Genomic DNA, 17,996 nt, shown 5'->3' with positions numbered 1-17,996 from the left:
AGTTTGCAGTTTCTATTAATATTAATTTCAAATGTAATTTCTGTAGCCAGTTAGTTTAACAACAAGCTACTGATAAACATGGCTGGACAAATTCTGTAGATGCTGGTGTTTTCTCTGCAGTGCAACAATAAGTGAGAGAAAAGCAAGTTTTACCTTTCAGTAGTGAAAGATGTTACTTTTTGTGCAAGGACAGCACAGATGCATTTGTCCACGTTTTTTTTTTCTACGGTGAATGGTATATTGTAACAGTGTAGCAGTGACTCATTTTTTTATTCCCACTGTAGCCTTTATGCTTCACTTATTGGGTTTCAGCAGCAGTGAGGTCTTTGGTTGAATATGCTGTGTAATATTTGACATTGCGGGCTATTACAAAACATAATATACTCGCTAATGTACACAGGGCAAAAGGCCACGAGCAAATGCAGCACTTCTCGAGCTCTTTAGAGATCAGTGAACTATGCAAGGCAGCCTCTTCAGCTGCCCTCTTGAACACAGTTGCTGATGGTGATGCTGGTATCACATTTCTAAAAAGCCAGCATTTTTACTGTTCAGAGACCCAAATGGTCTCAAAATGCACTAAGCCGTGAGCCTCTTCCATCTATGGAGATCTGTGTTGGAAGCTGACTTTCAATTGTTAGTTTCTCCCATTCAAAATTAGTTTTTTAATTCAAAACGTTAAATTGTTAAATTATATGTAGCTATTGATGTTGGATTATAAAATATTACTTAAAAAAAAATGAATTACTGTATAAAATAGATGCAATTTGTGTACATATATCAGAAGTGTCTTAATATAAAATGCATAACATAAATCATATTTAAATATATTAGTAAATAATGGAGTTATAAAGAGTTTTAGCTGGTTTGTCTTTAACGTTGGTTTTCATTTGTTTTACCTGAAGAAAATGCCTATTGCCTATTAATAAAAGCAGGAATGGCCATAGATAACAGCCTTGATAAAGTGCATAGTCTTCCATCTATGCTATATCTGAGTTTTGTGCATTAACACATGTCAATTGTTATTTTGGCCTTAATATTTTCTGTGAAGTCTATGAGCTATGCTTTGCAGGAAGCAAAGCCAAGCTGCGCTGCCCAACAAAATGCTGGGACTCATTAGGCCTTGAGGAAGCATGCTGGCTTTAACAGCCAGGGCCAAGGGCCATACTTACCCAATAAGGACCCAATTCCAGATTCACCCATAGCTTTAACCCAGTGTCATTTCATGCAGTGTTTGGAAATATTTGGTTTCTGCACACACACACACACAAAAAAAAAAATCCAGTTAACCTATCTGAGAAAAATTGATGCCATTACCATAATTTTAATACCCACACGAACAGCTTAAATTCACTTGACATGTTTGAGGACAGGGGGTGAGGATTTGGTTTGGACTCGGGCCTGTGAGGCTTCATCTCAGGGCCCCTGCAGTCTGTGAGGCTGCTGTGGTGAGTGGCTCCATGGGGGGCAGGTTAAGCCTGTTAGCCCCATATGTTGACACTGCAGGTTTGCTCCACAGACAGGCAAGAGATGGGAAGGAGGTGGACATGGAAAATGTTTCCCATCTTGTAGCTCATCGCTGCTGCCACAACTACTGACATGTTTTGTTGTTTATGCAGACTCCCATTAAGCCTGGCTACTGGAGTATTCCTGCTCTGCGGCTATTTGACAGCCACAGCTCCCCTGGCGTCTCTTTTATGAACCTTAGTCATTTTAATAAGGTGTATTTTACTATCTTATTATAAACATCTATAATACAATATACAATCTATTCCAGGTATGTTTATGCTGTTAAAAATGCAGTATATACTAGACATTATTTTAGAGTACACTGGCCCTCCAGAAGGACAAGGATTTATTATGTAATAATTTATTTGAAATTGAATAATTGAATCTGTCTTGAGGAGAAGCGAAGCTTAAAGAGAGGCTTGCTGGAACAGGTTTTGAGTTGGAATGTCAAGCTCAAACCATCTCTGTCTGCTTGAGGCAAAGCAGACTTCAAATTACTTCAAGAGGAAAACAAATTTCACCGGTCACTGAAGTCACTTGAACTCATTCCTTCCCCCGCATTTCTTTTCAGAACCATGAAAAATTATAATACAACAATTTGAGGTTTGCTACTGTCAGTTGAATGGTGCTACTACATAACAGCTGTATATAGTTTACATGCTGCAGTAATGGTGCTGTGGAGTGTTCCTGCCTTATTTTTTTTTCATTTGTCTTGGTTTTCTAAAGAAAACAAAACATATTAAGTCTTTTGAAAATATGTGATATCAAGCAGGATTTCCTCTGAAATCATTATATGACCATTATACATTTATAAAGAATAACTGCAACTATCTGGCTTTTGTTTGCCTCTATTTAGTGATATCACTGCTTCCCTATCCTCCTCTGCCGTGTATTTCATTTCAAGGAAACTGTAAAACTCTAAATTATTTATCTCCAGGAGGAATGAAAGAGGAATGAATATGTAAATAGTTCACAGTTAATGGAAGTATACATAACAGCGACTTACAGCCATGTCTGATTTGCATACTCCAACAGTGCAAGTCGAAAGGTGGCTTTTGAGTTAAGAGGATACATAAATCATATGTTCACAGGAGGCGTGATGTGCATCAGTAATAACATCCTATTTACAACCTGTTTGCCTTAGCATGGATGCATTCTTCCAAGGACCAGAGCAGCTTATAAAATATTGGCCCCATCCCAGCCACCTAATTCTATGATGCATGTACTCCAGCTTTGATTAATTCATGCTGGCAGTAGATTTCCCCTGTATAAATACCTGCAGCACAATGACCAGGGTCATTAATTGTATATAGTAATTACTGCACGACATCTGGCGACAAATATCAAATGAAAACGAGCTGTTTTTAGCTGCAGACCGTTTGCTAAAATGCTCTCTTGCTGTCTGTCATGGGGGTTGAGTAGTTGCCATTGATACTCGGTGAATGATGAAAATTGCATGTTGCCACATTCGCTTAAACAAAGTCTCAGTGGGTCATGTAAATGTAAAAAATTGGACTACTTCTGTTAGTGTTTACAGGTAAAAGAAAGAAAGGGACAGTGCTTGTACTGCTGCCTCTGCTCAAATGAAATCCTGGTTACTTAACCTCGCTTTACATCTTAACAGTTCATTGGAGTGGACTTGAAAGTCAAGTGATTGCAGTTTATATCTGCAGCCAGGGAAATGAACAGTGAAAATCAGAGAGAAGTAAACTCCTGTTTGGAAAGACATGAAGGGCAATGTTTCTGCTTGGTCTCTGTGTAGCTCATATATTTTATGTATTGCAGTTTTTTTTGTATTCAAAGACACACAGACATTTTGGTTGCAATAAAAACTAACCATAGTGTTAAGACACTGGTGGCTGAAGGTGGCATTGTGAAGATATCTTTTGTCATTGCTTGGTGCTTGTGGGCTATTTTGTAATTTATAGCTTTCCTGAGTAGACTTTCTATTTTGCAGCATTTGCAAGATGGGCATATCCATTCCCCCTCTGTGGACTTGAATTCATTAACGCTTGGAAAAGGAGCCTTCTGAGTTTATGAGAGAAATCTTTAAACTGTAGTTACTCCGTAATCAGTGGTCATTTAAAACATATGGCAAACACAAAGCTCCCCTAAGTTTCAGTGCAGTTTTGAGAGTAGTCCCTTGATTTATTTTCCGAGTCTCATTACAAATCTTGAATTTTTAGACAATACCTGCACCCTGAATGAATAGCCCTCTTAACAATGGCTCTAGCAGCCTTTTGAGAACAGAGCCAGTGCGATGGCAGCCAAGTTTGATTATTAATGGCGGGTTTCTATCTCTCAGGCCCTAATTGGTCTCTGCTGATTGCTGGGCATTCTGATTAAGAAATGCCATTAAAATTGATGTATTATGCTTCCAAGTGTTTTTCACAGTTAGATAGCAGATTCAATCAATTGATAATTACATAGGTGATTTATTGCCAGGGCTCATTTTGACAAGTTTACAATAATTGGCATGCTACAACTGTTTTTTTCTGTGCATCCTGTGAATAAGAGAGGGTGACAAAATAAATAAAGTAATTTCTTAAACAATATGTTAACGCTGCAATAAATCCCTAAAATAATTTCACATTAATCCAGATCATGAAAGAAGACTGAGATTTTCAATTTCAGGGCTTTCTATCACTTATTATGAAGTGTTTAATTATTAATTATATGTTACTGTGGCAGTTTTGCTTTTAAATATCACTCCGCAGTAACTTTTTGGGCACAAACTGTTTTCTCCTTATGGATATTCGACTAGTTAATTATTGCAAGAGAAGACAAAATATAAATCCATAGGGAGAAGTCAATGAGGTAGTTAATGATCTTGCTTTGTGTGGCGTTAATGGAAAACATCTCTAATTTCATGGCGAAGTAAACATTTTTCCTCCGGGGTTTCAACTCTTTCTCTAGTAAATATACAATAAGGAATTGTCAGGTTTAGTTACCACAGTGCTCAGTATAATATGATACAAAATTTTGAATTTCCATTACTTTAAGCCAATGCTTTGTGTATTTATATTGTGAAATATGTGAAATATCATGTTATAATGGGATAAAAGAAAGGTGACAGCAGAGCATTATGTATTCAGGTGTAATGCTCATTACAGTTTCTTTAAATATTTGCACTGTTGGATACTGTCTAACTTGAGATTTCACCTAGCATTATTTTGGCAGCATTACACAATCAGCCATATGTCAGATTTTTTTTTCAGACCCTCTGTGCAACAGCAGACACGTTTGAGCTCCATAAACTGATGGTGGAAAGAACTGGTTTTATACCAGCGAGCTACTGTCTTTTATCATCCCCTCGAGAAAGATTTGGCAAGGTAGCTGTTTCCATTCTTGCACAATCATCACAATGGAAATCAGACGTTCTTTTTCTTTTTTTTAAAGGAATATAGAAACATGCCTTCATCCACCATTTTTCATCTTAAAAGGAAAAACCCAGTCAAAACCATGTTCTATAGACTATTAAGTTCGACGTGATGTATGTGACTTGGAAGTAGAGTCAGCAAAACATGATGAATGAGCGTTCAATAACATTTCACTTTTAACACTTTGAAAAGGTTTCCCTGCCTGCTTTGCCTCTGAGACATATGGTTCTACTCTGCAGCCCATCCTGAGAACTGTCTCTATAATCAGTATATTAGTTTAAAGGAAAGCAGATTGTTCAACTTTTTTACCTTTTTTTCTAATGATATTTGACAGAATCCCTTCAGGTTAAAAAAAAAAAAAGGAGTAATGTACCTGCACAATTTAAACCTGTGCAAACATAAATGATATGATTTATTAACTGACCAAAATAATCAGAGCCTGCTGGCGCATTGCTCAAAGGATCCTGCGGTGATACATGAGAGTTTCAAAGGAAATAAGACTCTTTTGATTTCTCGTATTCGGCATTAAGTCAAATTGTAACAACTGATTTGTTCCAGAAGTACTTTTTATTCTGATCAAGTGGGTATAATTAACTTTTATGTTCATCAGAATTTCCCTTAAGCGTCCTCATCTGTTATATTGATGAGGCTTGACAATCAAGTGAAATTGTGAAGAAAACTACAGGTACCGGAAAGGCAGGAAAACATGTTTTTTTTGTTTTGTTTTTTACATACATGAGGGCCTGTTTATTTCCTTAAGCTTGACTGCTGCAAACATGTCTTATTTCAAAACATGAGAATTACCATTCACACACTTTACATTTTGCAAACTGCTACTTGCATATAGCCTTCACTTAGATTACCTTGCAACTCAAAACCTCTTGAACCATGATATCTTTAACAGGAAAGCAAGATACTATCAATGTCATATGGATATTCTCAATTTACTCTCTGTATCTAACAAGTAGTCTTACTTTGTGTGTGTGTGTGTGTGTGTGTGTGTGTGTGTGTGTGTGTGTGTGTGTGTGTGTGTGTGTGTGTGTGTGTGTGTGTGTGTGTGTGTGTGTGTGTGTGTGTGTGTGTGTGTGTGTGTGTGTGTGTGTGTGTGTGTGTGTGTGTGTGTGTGTGTGTGGCAAGTTTTTCTTTCTTGTGTCACAGTCTCATCCGTGAGTCTTTGTTCAGGTAGATGTCCTCCTGTTTATTTGTAGAAGGGTTTCTCATCTGTCTTCCGCAGATACTTTCAGTTTCTCCTTCACAGTCTCCCATCTGGTGTGCAGACCACAAAAGTTAGTGGTTGTTCGTGTTTGTGCAGGACCACAGTTGGCTGCCATGACTTTCCCTCCTCTTTGCACCTTTACATTTTCTCCCACTTGCAGGTCAGACGGTCTCCTTGTTTGCCTGTCGAATAGTAGAGCTTTTCTCTCAACTGCGTACCTGGAGGTTGAGGTTGGCAGTAAGGTTGGCCGATGGACAAAATCAGGATTTTACAATATCCAAAATCTAACATGATATCTAGTCTCATATCATAATATCAATACAATATCCATCCAGCCCAAGTTATCTTTCAGCCACCATCCTATCAACAACCTGTGCTGGAGATAATCCTTCAATTTCCAATGGTGCGTTGTGATACTATGTCTATGAAATGTAGGGGTTGTCATTATTACACTCTTATTTTTTCAGCAGATTTTTAATATATATTTTTTTTTTCTGCTTGACAGTTTGACTTGGCCTGAATTCCCAGCTTTCTGCAAAGTCTTTGAACTCAGCACTGTCATACCGAGGACCATTATCCAAGATGACAACAACAGGAATGCCATGCCTTGCAAACATTGATCTTTGTTTTTTTTCAACCTCTGATACTGCTAATGATGGTGATTTCTGAAAACTTTGAGAAATAGTCCACACATAGCAGAAACTAGATCGTCTTTAGTGAAAGAGATCAGTCCTTACTTTCTCCCACAGTCTGTCTGGTATCGGGTGTAAGAGTAATGGCGCTCTTGGATTGCTTTTCCTGTTCTTATTACAAATGGCACACTGAAATACCATATCCTCAATGTGTTAAGACATGTGGTCACTACAGAATGTCTCTGGCTCTTTCTCTGCATTCAACAATTCCTATGTGTGACTCCTGGATTTTGTTGAGCATTTCTTGTCTCAGCTGATGTGGAATAATGAGCTTTGCTGCTTTGAACATCAGCCCAGATGTGTGGGCGATTCCATCCTTAAATGTCCAATTGGGCTGAAATTCTTTTGGTACTGCACTGCTTTCATTCAGCCATCCCCTTAATGTAATGTCTTTCAGTAGCTGCATTTCAGGGTCCTCTGGTATTGCTTTTCTGAACTTGTGCAGTTTTTCCTCTGAAATGAGTAGCTGGGGTGTAATCATGTTCACATCTAATTCTTTCTCCACCAGATCTTCTTTCTGCTCTTTGAGGAATGCTCGACTTAACGTGCCTGCAATATGAAGTTCTTTGCCCGGCTTATAGGTGACTTTCAGGCTGTATCTTTGCAGCATAAGCAGCATCCTCTGTAGACTTGTATGAGCTTAGTTAGAGGCTTTTTAAAGATGCTCTAAAGCAGCTTGTGGTCACTCTCAACATGAGTATCTTTTCCATAAGCATACTGATGGAGTTTCTCACATCCATAGACAATGACAAGCTCTTTTCCAATTTGTTCATAACTGCGCTGACAGTCAGTGAGTGCCCCTGACTCGTAAGCTACAGGCTGTTCATCCTGCAGTACGACTGCTCCGATGCCTTCTGAGCTGGCATCTACTGACAGCGTGATTGGGTTGTTGACATCACAAAATTTTGGAGTTGGAGAAATGGTGACCACCTGTTTTAGATATTTAAATCTCCTCTTTTGTTTCCTTCCAGTGACACTCTGTTTCACCTTCAAGCACCTTCCTTAATAGAGGACTGATGTCTGACAAGGTATGAATTAGCGAGATACTGGATCCCCCATGAACCTCAGCAGTTCCTGTCTGTTTCTGTGGCAGTCGTGGTAGGTGTGTCACTACTCTCACTGTTTCCTACATCCAGACTCAGTCCAATGGTGCTGAGTGTGTGTCCAGTGTAATTGATTTCTTTTGTCCTGATAAAGTACTTATTTTTGTTAAAGGGACCATATTATACCCCTTTTCCACAAGTTAACACAGTTCCTTGGGGTCTTAATAAAATGTGTCTGACATGCTTTGGTCAAAATAACACAAGGATCAAGCACCACAGCAGCCTTCTCATCCTGTTTAAACAGCCCTATTCAGAACGGCCAGTCCTCTGTTGGCAAGTAGTGGCTCTGTCCCCCAGTCCAACCCCATGATAGACACAAATTTGTCACCCTTCTCCCCATGTAACATAAGAAGGGGCATCAAATCTGTATGCCTTGTTGAATCACAAGAGTACAGAGCAAACCAGCCCACACCAAACTGACTGGGAGGTCCTCTTCGCAGTTTGTGTACTAGTAGGCACATCAGAGACCCACATACATACACACGAGCACTGAAAAAGTGAGCTATTAATAATAATGCCCCTTAAGTTTCCGTTTGTACTCCCTTGCTTTCTCCAATAACTTCTTCAGCCTGTGGTCATGCTCTTCCATGCAGTCTCCCGACAAAAGCAAGTCATTAGTGATGTTTACAACACTATGAAGACCTTCAATCATCTGCACGACAGCCCTCTGAAACACCTCTGACACCAATAAAACCCTAAACAGCAACGTAGGAATCTGTATATTCCCACAGGGGTGTTAAAGGTCCACAGCTTTGTGCTTTCATCATCACGTTTTATCTGCCAGAAGTAGTGTCTGACACAGAACTTTGCATTTGGAATATGGGAAACTACTTGGCAATGGGTACTGCTCCTATTTGATAATTTGTTTCTTTTGGATCCATGCAGATACAGATTTTCCTGGGTGTGACCACAGTTATTATACTGTTAACCCACTCTGTTGGCTCAGTCTGCCTTGCCATTACACCTAGTTTTTCAATGTGCAGTAGTTCTGCAACTACTCTGCCCTGAGTGCTCCTGGATTAGACACGACAGTGTGGTCTGTGTGTGTGGTGCTGATCAGGTAAGCAACGTAGTCCATTACAGAGATCATCATAGTCTATAACAATGTCATTCACCTTTCCAACATAATGCACTCTCTTTACTAAGCCTAGTGTCAAACAAGTGGCTCCTCCCAGTGTAGTTGGAACATCTTTGGTGTGATTTCAGACTCAATGTTCTTTGGCCCTTGTACTCAAAGAAAGCAATAAGTTTGCTTTTACTCGCCCTGCGCCTGCCTCTCACATTGAGTTCATTAAATGTTTTAACTGCCATTGCATCGCAGTCTGCGCCTGTCCAGTTTAAAAGTCACACCTTTCTTATTTATTCTCAAGCCTTCAGTCCATTTTTCTTCCTCAGATTCTGTCTCTGCAGACTCCATCACCCTGATGTGTTTTTCATGCTCTGCTTTGACTGCCGATGAAAATATCATTTTCACTCTCACTTTGCTCAATTGCATGCACTTTATATTTCCATGTTGGTGCTGCTGACCCTGTGATCTACACAGCTTGGCAAAATGATTTTTTTCTTGTGACATGATTTACATGTTTGGCCAATTGCAGGACATTTTTTTGTTCCGTGTTTAAAGCCACATCTACTAGAACTTGACTCGTCTTCTTCATGATTTCCTGTGTTGGCTTTAACTTTGTTGTTTTTTGGCCTGACTGTTCTTATTCTGTTCACTTCTACTTCCTCTGTCATTGCTTCAACTTGCCTGGATGTAATCTCACTTGCACAGCAGATATCAATCACTTTTTCTAGCGTCAGATGGGCTGCTCTTAAAAGTCTGCCTCTCACTTGGTCGTTAGTCATGCCACATAATTATGTCACAGCCACATACTACTGTCATATACCATGGAGTCGTGCAACTGTCCAAATTCAGTCTTTGGCTTTATTTTTTTAATCCATGACATATAAATCAATGGATTTGAATGTGCTGTGTATAGGTAAATTTTTTCTGGGCCCATATAGTCCTGAAACTTCCCGTCGCCCTCAAAGTTGAAAAGTATTACATACTTTGATTGCCTCTTCTTCCGCGATGTGAAGGAACGTTGCACACCGTACTTTCTCGGACTTCTCTGCGGTGCTGCTAGCAGTACAGTAGAGCTTGAAGTGCTGAATCCAGTTTTTCCCAATTTTCAGCAAGATTGCCCTGCAGACTCAGACTCGGTGGAGGTTGAAACTGCACCACACTTCTTCCGCCTTAACTTCTGACACCATGCATACTGATGAGGGTCGACAACGGAGTTCCATTGTGAAGATAACTTTACTGGTTACTTGTGCAACATACAGCCACATGCTGATACAGCCTGGGACAACAATAATGCCATGTTTCTAGACTTCTGTATTACATACATCCTGAACTACAGGTACCTACAAGGCACAAAAGCCTATTACATTACATCATTTACTTCTCATTCAGTAAGAAATTGCCTACATTTCCCAGAATGGCTTTTTAGAACCCCCGAAGAGCATGCATGAATGTGCCTGAGAATTTCCAGTTGTGGGTTTATGTGTAGGTGCAAAAAGAAACCAGTAATCCCAGTGAGAACAGAGCAAGAGGTTTTCTAGCTAAGAAATTAAATTCAACACAGCTGTGCTTCATTCTGGTTCATCAAGGTTGCTCTGGGGGCAGAAGGTTGTATCTGTTCCTGATCCATGATGGATTTTTGCCTGTATGATTGTTAAATTTAGTAAGAAACCGCCTTGCTCTTTGATATGAAAGGGGATCCTACCAAAACCTGATATTTATACTGATTTTGAGATCAGCTGCAGGGCAAGTGTGATCTTCATTTCAGCCAGTAAAATGTTCCGAAAGCATCAAAATGAGTCAGATGCTGTTTGGTCCTTTGAAGATTCATTCCTTTGTTTGCCATGATTTACTGTGATCAATTCATAGCGATCAAGGATGTCTTCCAAAGTTTTAACATGTTCTCAACAGAAAATTGCCCTTGCACACTGATCCCAAATAGCAACACACACACACACACACACACACACACACACACACACACACACACACACACACACACACACACACACACACACACACACAACAAACTCAGAATGACATGTGGTGACCTCCAAAGGCCGCCACCGTGGAGGAGTCAGATGATTGCTGTTTACGAACACCAGGGCTGTTGTTGCGTCCGACAATGAAGGCCTTTGAAGTCATCTCCCATGCGAACCATCTGCTTTGTCGTCATCTTAAAAAGAGCAGAGCGTTCGGTTTTGCATATATTGTAGTTTTTTTTTTGTCACTGAGGCATTCATTTGTTACCAGTCTGTGAGAGCTTTCCCAACTCTAGCCATATGTTTTCAATTTGACCTTTTCCGCTGCCAAATTATCTGGCGTTGACCTCTAATATTATCTCAGGACAGTTGGAGAGTTATTGATGGGGTTTGCACAGTAGCGTATGTCTCTGTGGAGTCATTTATCTCTTCTCCAGACCAAAGATTACACTAATAAATCTCTTGATGCAGATTGTTTCTCACTTGAATGGGTTTTTTTTTTCATTCTTTGAGTGAAGGGATGCCTGATTTTTTATCATTAACAGATGGCGAACACAAGAGTATTAGGGACGGATTTATAGACATTTTCATTTCATTTTCAGTTTTAAAGCCTCACCATATTCACCTATTGTTATTGTTTCTGCAGGTGTAGACGGCAATACTCAAAAGATCTAATTTGTCTGTGATGAGCATCCCCATCCACCAGAGACCAAAGGTACGGTAAGATATGAAAAGCTCATTATGTTATGTCCCAATAAACATTTTATTATGCCACAGACAAGTCACACAGCGTGATAGCATAATAAAATATAAATCAGTCATATCCCACCTCATTATTTCATTGTATCCTGTTTTCCCTTGGAAAACATTTAGGTCAGATGTCTTTTTAGTAATTTAACTAACATTATTGTTGTTAAAATTAAAAATAAATGATCAAACTAACAATAAATAGAACTCTAGTATAAGCTGATAAATTCCAATTCTCCAACCATAATGGGCAGTACTTGATCTTTTGATAGAGCTTGCTGCGTGTGTAAATGTTCTGTGGTGGTGGCCTGGTTTAGTGGGGGGTCGATCGTCTGGAATTATTTGATATATGGCGTCATTAATTCTGCTTGACTTCCCCGCAGTGTCCAGACAAAAATGACCTATGTCTGTCTTTGTTTCTTCTCCTGCAAAGATCTTGCAATTCTGTCAGCAATTACGGGGTTAGAGTCTGATCTCAGGTCATTAAGAGATAGGATTACTTCTGGACTGCAGGACCCCAGGAATGTACAGACCCCTCTGGTGGTCTGCTCACCGCTGATGAAATAGAATTGAATTAATGGGGTTGCCCACTGCGAGGACTGATTAGAACGACATACTGCCTTTGATCCCTGAGCGAGGTGACCAGGCGCGGGCGCCACAGGCACATGGGGGGTTGGGCTTTTGTGTCTGTGTGTGTGTGTGTGTGTGTGTGTGTGTGTGTGTGTGTGTGTGTGTGTGTCTGAGACTGTGTGTACGTGCCCGTCCTGGGTCAGTGCATTACTGATGAGCAGGACTCATTATGTGCACTTTTTGCTGGGGTTCAACCCTCACTGGGGGTCTTCAGGTGTAAAATAATTTTGTGTTATTTGGTGTGTGCGCTTTGGAAGGCTGCTTATCTGATCCAAAGCTGTGGTGGTCCACACAGCTTTCAGTCAAATTAACCGTAGTGCTGCATACAGTTCATTTTTAAAGCCTCTGTGATCGCACCTGCAGATTATGTTGTCATCTGAACCACAGTAGTTACAGTTAGTGTAATGCTGCAGACTGTTGCCAGTTGTCCATCATGTGTTCACGTTAAACAGCACAATGACAAAAGCGCATCTGCTTGTAGTAAATTGGAAAATTCCCAAAGTATAAGAGTTGATGAAGACTACTCGAGCTAAATATTTGGCCTCTGTGGAAAAGGGTTTTCTCTACATTAGTCATTAAGGCATCAGTATCTGAAGCAATCATAGGTAGGAATTTTTTTTTTTTTCTGAAACCAACAAGCCGACATTAATGTGCACCTCAAACAGTGATAGACCAGATTTGTGGAGGTGAGAAAGTAAGCGAGGTTTGAAGTTCTCTCAAGCTCTCACTACTTTTCTCACTTTTTCATGTGTAAAAATGAGCATAACACAATAATTGCCTTCCAGGAGAGGCTGTCTGAAAAGTGTGCCATTATCCCTGTATTTATACCATTTTGGTTTCACTGCTTTCAATGGCTAGAGGCTTTTCACCCTGATTTAAGTGTGTGGCCGTCCCAAACAGCTATGAACACTTTGGCCTTCTGATGTGGTCTGACAACTCTTTGTATGAGCTTGGTTTTTTTTCTGCGCATACCCAGACCATTAGCCTTCAAATTGTCAGTTTCCACCAAATAATCACACCTCAACATTATTGTAGCAACTGATTCCCCAAATTTGTAAGTAGGCACTATGGCATAAAATAACTGATCGTAAAGATGTTATTATGTATACTTCTTATGTGAATGTACTGACCACAATGTGGCTTTGTATCATAATTAATCTGTGTCATGTATTTTTTGTTTTTTTCACAAGAAAAGTTTTTAAACTTTTAAGGTTCACTCTGCTATCATTACTCTGCTTTCAACCTATCTACCCGCTAATCGAAAATGTCCATGGGAATATCTTATGTCCAATGGTTACCTGCTGGCTATATGGTGTCACCATTCATCTCCTTATACCCATAAAACTCGGAGTGGTTTTGGGTTTTTCCATTAGTTGGTATGTCTTTTCCTACTCCAAACAAACTGCACCACATTTAGCTTGGAATAGGATGCAGACTTGCATTTTCAGGCAGCCTTAGTGTTCCTTATTTGTTGCAGAGCCAAGTATGAATGCTGTTGTTCTCATTTTTAACTACAAAGCGTGAGGGATCCAGGGTTAGTTTTAACCACTGCAGACATTCTTGGTGTAAATGTGCCCTAAATCATCACAGCAGAGTGTGAGAAGGATAACAGAGAGTAAAATCTTTTCAGAGTACAGAATTATAAATCCAAACGATCAGAAACCTTCCACTGTCTGCCAATACTGCGTGTGGTATTGAAGCTGGAACACAACACAATAAGTTTTTATACCACATACCTTGGAAAGTAATGGTCATCATCATCCTTGTTTGCCCAGCAGTGTGTGTCTGTTTATGTTGAGCCCCCAGACAGTAAGCTGGAACTGTCTGCCGGAATCATTCTCAAGGCTACCTCGAGTAATGATAGATGACAAGCTTCTGCGAGGAGGAAAACAGGTCTGTGGCAGCATGCAGAGCCGCTCAGACAAAGGTGCCATCAGCTGGCAGCCTACCTGCTGCAGTAGTTGTTTAGGAAGGTTGGGAGTGGCTGCGAATAAAAGACTGCAGGGGGCTCTGCAGCAGCTAATGACAAAGAAAGCTACATCTCTTCTGTTGAGGAGTGCAGTAAATTATAGTTCCTGTCAGTGAATACTAACAGCACCAAGTGGTCACCTTGTTTTAGCTGTTGTTTCAGCTTTGTCCTAGTCCATAGGACTAACTTAAACTTTGGACTGAGCAGTAATTTTCTATGCACTATGAAGAATGTCATTTTTCATCCACATTAATGATGTCAGCCACATTTTTGGGAGTTCTCTCTGGATCAGTGGATGCCATATGCCAGGTCAAAATGGGAAGATGGGGTTCATTACCTACCAACGGCTGGTCGAGTATCATCTATCATTGTTCACTTGAATCATATTGTGATATGATGATGTGGCCTGATGGGGGCCCAAAAGAAATGTCAAGGGCTCCCCAAAAACATTAGTATTCACTCACTTGGGACCATTTTTGCTTAAAAAAAGTCAAAAGACAAAAATGATTAATCGATTATCAATATAGTTGGCAATTCATTTAATAGTTAATCAATTGATTGATAAAATAATTAAATATAATTATAGTGGATCATGGTTGTTCATACAAAATGTCACAGCTTTGTCGGCATATGTATCTTGTTTAGGTATATAACAGAACACTACAATTTGCATCTGTTCTTAGTTAAGTTTTAGATTCTTATCCATAATGCAATAGCATCAAGGAGGCATCTGATTGAGCCCACATTTATTTTGCATCATAACAATTACCCCAAACATGCCACCACAGTCATAAAGAACTATTTTCAGCGACAAGAAGACCAAAGAGTCCTACAACAGATGGTATGGCCTTCACACAACCGTGATCTCAACATCGAGTCAGTCTGGGATTATATGAAGTGACAGAAGCATTTGAGGCAACTGAAATCCACAGAAGAAGAACTGTGGCAAGTTTTCTAAGATGCAGGAACAACTCAAATGCCAAGTACTGTGAAGAAAAAAACAACTGTGTGCAGGTGTACCGAGGAGAACTGCTGCTGTTTTAAAGACAAATCATGCTTACAGCAGATACCAATTTCATTTAGGCTTTTTCTATGTACTGCACTTTATATGAAGTTAATCGATAAATAAAAACAATTTATAGTAATATTTTTGTAAGCATCTTCCCTTTTTTTTTTAGTGCCTCAAACTTTTGCATAGTACTGTATATGTACTAAAATCCTCATTTATTGTGATGATTTCAGCCATTACAATCTGTAATGATGCGATTAGATAAAATAAATGTATATTGCTTAACATTTTATGAATTCAGTCTTCATAATGGAGAGTACATACATACGTACAAGTACATAATTACCGTGTGTGTATGCATATGTGCTTCTACCTAATGTACTGGGCCTGCTGTGATTGAATGAAGGCATTGAAATGTTCTCTCTTCTTTAGCGTTTAAGCCATCATTCATGCTTTGTCATGTGTCATCTTCACTTCATTTTTCAACATAGATAAATACAGCAGAAGTAGCTTTATGTAATCTTTAACCCTCATTTAAAAAAACCCTCCCTTTTAGTTTGCTTGAAGGTGAGCCTCCACGTACCACCATTATTAAGACAAGATGGAGTCTTTACCTGCTGACAAAGGGGAAAAAAGCCTTGAGAAGGAGGGGGGGTGGGGGGGAGAAAGGTCAGCTTTTTCACAATCCTCCTTCGCTGCCATTCATGAGACGACCTCCTGCCCTCGCGGCACATTGCCACTGCCTTAATCATAAAAATGTCTTCCCTCTTTTTTCCGGGCACAGGGGATCCCATTCACATGGCGTTACCAGACCATAACAGAAGCAGAACATAAACACACATGCATAAACACCAGGCACGGCTTGCGCTGTCACACATACCCGCTTATATTCTTGTCACATAAACAGTGAGGCATTGTCTCCTGCACGCCCATGGAGTGATTAAGACGTAAGGCACTGCAGGGGGTCGGCCCATGGTTAAAGGAGCATAGAATCCTAAGAGGCTGACGCACACAAACACACACACATACACACAGCAGGGGTTTTAACATTGTATCTTATCCAGGCCATTGAGGCTAATATCTGTGAATGGGCATGCTGGCACTTTCAGCAGTGCTATCAGTGCAGTCTAGTACCCTTAGGGACTGTACAGCATAAACACAACTACTTTATCTCTAGTGTCCTCAGTAAGGAGTGGATGAGTAAAATGACAATAATATATATATATATATATATATATTTTTTTTTAAGTGTATGTAACTTTAACTGCCAGATTATATTTTGCTCAGAAGATAAAACTTTTCTACTTTGCAAGTTAGGAAGCTGAAATGCCATTTAGCCTCCATGATGTCACCTTCATGTGCTTGTTCTGATGTTTAAAAAACTGTTTTATAAAGCTCTTTTGTGCAGTATTTCAAATAGCACATTGTAAATTGAATAGGCTACAAAAAGCCCATTTCATTTATGACAGCTTCATTATAAGCTTTCCAGAATGAAACTGGTTTGAAAATGTCACCTGGCTTTCCACTGAAAACAACTCACTTTTTCAAACCTTTTTACTGTTCAGTTTGTTTTAACTTTGGTTAACCAGAAAACACTCTCTCCCTCAACAGTGTCATTGAGCTAATGGTGAACAACATGTGATAAATCTAGCTGAAATAAAAAGCATCAGGCACCTTCACTGTTTTAACAGTGCCAGCTGCATTTTATTGATAAAACCAGGAGCTGAAAAATTCCAGGATTTACAAAAGCACACCTGTAATGAAAAATCATTCAATTCAACAAACATGTTTTGCAGGTTTGTATTTGTTTATTAAAAGGACAATTAAAATATATAATTTTAGTACTTTTTAAAATTGGCATTTCAGCAGAGGAATGTAAGTCTATCACAGTAATGCAAAGAGAAAGCTATAAAATGTTGAGCATCACCAGCTGTCCGTTCATCCATCTATTCATCCACAAAATCCTGTCAGCCATGGTTTGCCTGAGCCCTCTGTTACCAAACCTTCATTTCCTCTTTGGTGACTGCAGCCTGACAATATTAAACAGCAGGCTTTGCCATTTTGGAGCATATAGTGTGTCTGTCATATCAGCTGTCTTATTTAAAGGGGACCTATTATGCTTTTCCTTATTTTCAGACATATGATGTGACAATGTTGTATGTTCATACTAAATGTAGCCCAAGTGTCAAATAATGAGGTTCATTTATGTAGAAGTAATCCCTGTGTGGGCTCATCAGGAGGGGGGCCTTAAAGAGACAAGAACTGAGACTGCCTGTTAAGAGACAGATATTGAACTGAGGGTTTTTTTGAACTGTGAATCATGCAAAGCTACCACAGTGGATTCCCAGAATAAAAATATAGAACTGGAAATAAACATAATGGGTTCCATTTATGAATATCTACATCTGAGCGTCTTCTGTGCCTCAACTGATGCAATATTGATTTTTATAGTGGGTAACCATGCTCTTGCTATGGAGAGGTCTCCTGGCATGACCCATACATCAAAGCTTAGTATATCATTAGTTGCCATGGTATTGGAAGACCAGAACCCTCGCCAGGTCAAAATTGAATTTAGGAAATCAGTAGCCCCTTTTTTAAGGAATAGGACAGTACATTTTGTGTGTGCGTAGCGAGTGAGCGGTTGATCGAGTGCACGCAGCAGAAAAGGGACGGTGAATGTGAGCGGAGCAGAAGAA

At 39.6% G+C, this 17,996-nt stretch overlaps 1 protein-coding gene across 2 annotated transcripts in view; it reads left to right on the top strand.

The window, feature by feature from the left end:
* Positions 1 to 17,996, top strand: part of LOC133997421 (kelch-like protein 29) — a 215,909-nt gene that overhangs the window by 4,736 nt on the left and 193,177 nt on the right. Inside the window, exon 2 of one of the 2 annotated variants that reach the window (XM_062436992.1) lies at positions 11,592 to 11,660. The gene's annotated coding sequence lies outside the window, so the exon portion shown is untranslated. Of the gene's footprint in view, positions 1 to 11,591; positions 11,666 to 17,996 lie in introns of both variants that reach the window. The other variant, XM_062436993.1, reaches the window with a different exon arrangement.

The sequence above is a fragment of the Scomber scombrus genome, chromosome 17 (assembly GCF_963691925.1).
Source record: "Scomber scombrus chromosome 17, fScoSco1.1, whole genome shotgun sequence".
Classification (NCBI taxonomy): Eukaryota; Metazoa; Chordata; class Actinopteri; order Scombriformes; family Scombridae; genus Scomber; species Scomber scombrus.
Note: the sequence above shows the minus strand (reverse complement) of the source record. Positions and strands in the feature narration are given on the sequence as shown.